This window comes from Sinohyriopsis cumingii, chromosome 2 (assembly GCF_028554795.1).
Source record: "Sinohyriopsis cumingii isolate HCF-2022 chromosome 2, ASM2855479v2, whole genome shotgun sequence".
Classification (NCBI taxonomy): domain Eukaryota; kingdom Metazoa; phylum Mollusca; class Bivalvia; order Unionida; family Unionidae; genus Sinohyriopsis; species Sinohyriopsis cumingii.
The window spans coordinates 90,167,602-90,171,850 of NC_142962.1; positions in this window are offsets into that span (position 1 = coordinate 90,167,602).

A 4,249-nucleotide genomic window follows, 5' to 3' on the forward strand; every position below is an offset into this window, starting at 1 on the left:
TCTGCAACTATGGGAATTTAAATTTCAAAAACACGGTTGTCTGAAATAGTTTAGCAAATTTCATATCCCAAGAACGAGCGCCTCAATTTTCTGTTACTAGTCATTGCTCTTAAAATAAGTAACAGAAAAAAGTGAAGACAACAAACTTTGTAAAATTTAACAAATAATTTATTTCCATAGAATAAAAAGTGAAAAAATGAGAGAAAAATTACGGTTTTAGAAATTAAATCCGAACACAATCCAAGAATTAAAAGACACGAGTGCTATAAATGAAAAGTCCTAAGTGAAACAAAGTTCAAATCCCGATGAAAATCCAAAATGGAAGGCGATGAAGTCGAAAATATTTTTTTAAAAATAGTGGGAGGGTGTCCATTTCTGAGAATAAAGTCCACGAATGATAACTCTGCTTTAGGTAAATATTTTTCAGAAACACGTGTTTCTCTTTTCACCAACAAGAAACTGAGCAGCCATTTAACATTTCTAACCCTTTTGGTTTTCTGTGAGAACAACGGCCAAAAAGGAAAACAGTATCACCATGCATACTCGGAATACCACTACGAAAAACTTCCTCGATCAGATATGTTTCTCGCAGTTTTTAGTCACTCTTAAATCATAAAGGTAAAATTGTTACATATTACAAACAATGTTATATGGGCTATATTCGAGCAGAAATTGTAGGTATGGGATCCGGTCAGATGGATTAAAATTGCAATCAATAAGCACGGTGATTTATTAGTATAACAGATAGCGCAATTCACCTAAACGTATGTGTATCGGTTTCCAAATATATTATCCGTTACGTATTGCTAGGAGCGTCTTCTGTTACCAGGCATGCCAACTTGTAATGTTTCTTCTGTGGATAATTAACATGTGTATGTTAGTTGTCATGACTCATCTAAGTAACTGATTCATAATTAACAAGGAACAGACTTACTGTTTCCAGGGTATGTTTCAAAATATGGGATGACAAGACCAATGTATCGTGAGGGATATTACCACTTTTAGACGCTTACGATCGGTCCAAACAACTAGATGATTTCAAGAGCCTTTACGTGGCACATTTTTCGTTCGCGAATCGGAGCTGATTCCAATTTGCTAGCTTCGAAGTCATATTGAGAACTTAAATTCGAGAATGTTATCAATTCTTATTAGCAGAGATAATGTCGACAATTTCTTGGGGGTTAGGGGAGGGAAATAAATTTTAGGTGAAGCATGTAGAGAGCATGTAGAGAGAGAGAGAGAGAGAGAGAGAGAGAGTCTGTTGGTTAAACTGAGAAATCAAACTTATATTAATCTCAGATGTGAACTCGTGAACTTATGCATGAAAAGAAGGAGTTACAAATAATCAGTACGCCTTGCGTCAGCTTGTCTGATTTGATGTATCTTTGTGCAAATTCCATTTATAATATTACGAAGCTATATTTTTTAATTCCATACATTTGTAATGAGAATTGTCTCGTGTTGTGCGATACGCTTGTTTGCTTTAGAGAATTTTAATTTTATTTTCTTGTGTTCATATTTCTGTGACAAAGGTTTGTTTGCTTTTTTAATTAAAACTGAGTGTTCTAAAAGAGAACGTACTAAACAAAACATAATGCTTATTTGATCCGGAATTGTGGGAAAATAAATAATGTAAAAGAAAACCAACTCGACAGTAATGGGTTTCAAACATCAGATAAGTTGTCTTCTTTCTTGCTTTTTTCCCACAATAACTTATAATAAGGTATTGTCAAGTTATAACACGCTATTGTCTAGTTATCATACGATATTATCAAGTTATAACACGGTATTATCAAGTTATAACACGGTATTATCAAGTTATAATACGATATTATCAGGTTTAGCAAATAATTGAATGCAAAAGCACTTCTAATTGAAAATTGTTAGATTGCTCACAAAAATATTTTCGTTTGAAAAAAACCAACAAGGAATGCTATTATCATCAGCAAGTTTCAACTGTTTACATTATGAGGATGTAAAATAATAAAATAAAACAGAGACAAACAGTCGTACATATAATTATATTGTTATAAAGGATATACAATATATCATTTTTTTAAATAAAAATTATACAATTCTATATAGTGCATTGGCATTAAGGCCATTAGGATACAAAGTATCTAACTTACGAATCCAGTAAGTTTATTTTATGAGTATATTCATGTCACCATGCACAATGTCTACTGCCATGAAAGAAAAATCAAGTAGAGAGTGATTATTGGTGTTAAAGTGTATTGAAATATTAGAGGAAAACTGAGGATCTCAACAATTTTTTTTAATGAAAGCAATGATTTTTCGTTCTCTTAGAAACTTGTTGAAGTATTTGTCCAACATATTGCATGCTACATTTTTTAAAGGTTATCAAATAAATCACATCAGTTGATATGCAGTTAGTGTTATCAAGTAGAGAAAATGCCTCTTTTGTATTATTGCTACTGAAAGAAGTACTTTTTCTTATGTTTGCACATTGAGAGCACTGGTGTCTGTTACATTTAGATAATGAAAATTGTCTTTTTTGTTTTCTGTCTGTTTAGTTGTAATTAGAAAATCTTGCAAATGCCTGGGTCTTCTATAAGCGAGAAGAAACTTATTGGATTCGTAAGTTACATACTTTGTATCCTATTGGCCTTTATGCCAATGCACTATATAAAATTTTATAATTTGTTTTTAATTTTTTTAATATATATTTTTTTAAATGGATATATTGTATTTATTCTTTATAACAATATAATTATATGTATGACTGTTTGTCTCTATTTTATTATTTTACTGATTCAGGGTTTCATTAGAGACTCGTATATCTTTTTTGATCCTGTTATATATATATATATATATATATATATATATATATATATATATATATATATATATATATATATATATATATATATATATATATATATATATACATACATACATACATATATATATATATATATATATATATATATATATATATATATATATATATATATATATATATATATATATATATATATATATATATATATATATATATATATACATACATATATATATATAGATATATATATATATATATATATATATATATATATATACATATATATATATATATATATATATATATATATATATATATATATATATATATATATATATATATATATATATATATATATATATAATTGACGATGCATATCATTTATGAATAATTGTTATTTTAAAATAAAAGACGCCATCCGTTTCTTTTAAAACATTTCGTTCCTGAAGAAGCATAAATGCGAAACTAGTTGCACGGAATTTTCGGCATTTATGTTGTTGTTTTTTTTATCCCAATTCCTATTATGAGGATGGAAATAATTTGAACTCATCTCTGAAAATTTTAGATCCTCGTTATGATGGAAATTATTTGAACTCATCTGTCCACTATTGTCGGCATTCATATGTTTACAGAATTGCTCAAAATTATTTTAGTCCTGCCCAGACCATTACATTCTTTTCACACCACTGCCATCCAGGGTTCGATTTCCGAAACGATCAAAGTCGAGATATGTGCTTTATCCTTCTGTGTTCTGCTTCCTCTATCGCTAGAGCTAAGTGTCTCTGTGACCGGTTTCACCGATGTTATTTATTCAATGCTGCTATAACTTGACATACAATCAAATTAAATTAACTACATATTCTGATTCCTTTCTTAACTTCTGATTATGTCTGGAGATTAAAATATACAACATTACATCTTGTTTAAGAGTAATGTATTTGTTATGTATAATACCATACATTAGGTATGAGTTCACCACGGAATGATTTTTGATTGTAACAATATAAACAACTGCAATAAAAAAAATCATGTGACTAGAGATATAGCGGGCAACAAGCTGCATTCGGAAATCAATAAAAAAAAATATATTTTCCTGCAAATGGAATGTTTAGATCCATTTGCAGTTTTGTCAGACTATGCAGATATTGGACCTCTCTGTGTATCCACGTATTAATCTGATGTTTATTAATATTGTCTGCCTTATACAAAACATCGCCGGTCAATAAGTATTTAATTAGTTTGAAAAATAAAGAGCGACACTTGTTCTGTGTGCATCCTATCGATTGACTGTTCAACCAGTCCGTTTGTATTTATGGCGGCGCATGCCCAGTGCAAACTTATCGATCGAAGGCTGGTTGCTCCCAGCAAATTGTCGCGCAGGCACATATTCCACGCTACATATATTATTCATAGCAGCAGAACATGGAGAAACCGGTTTCCGTACGC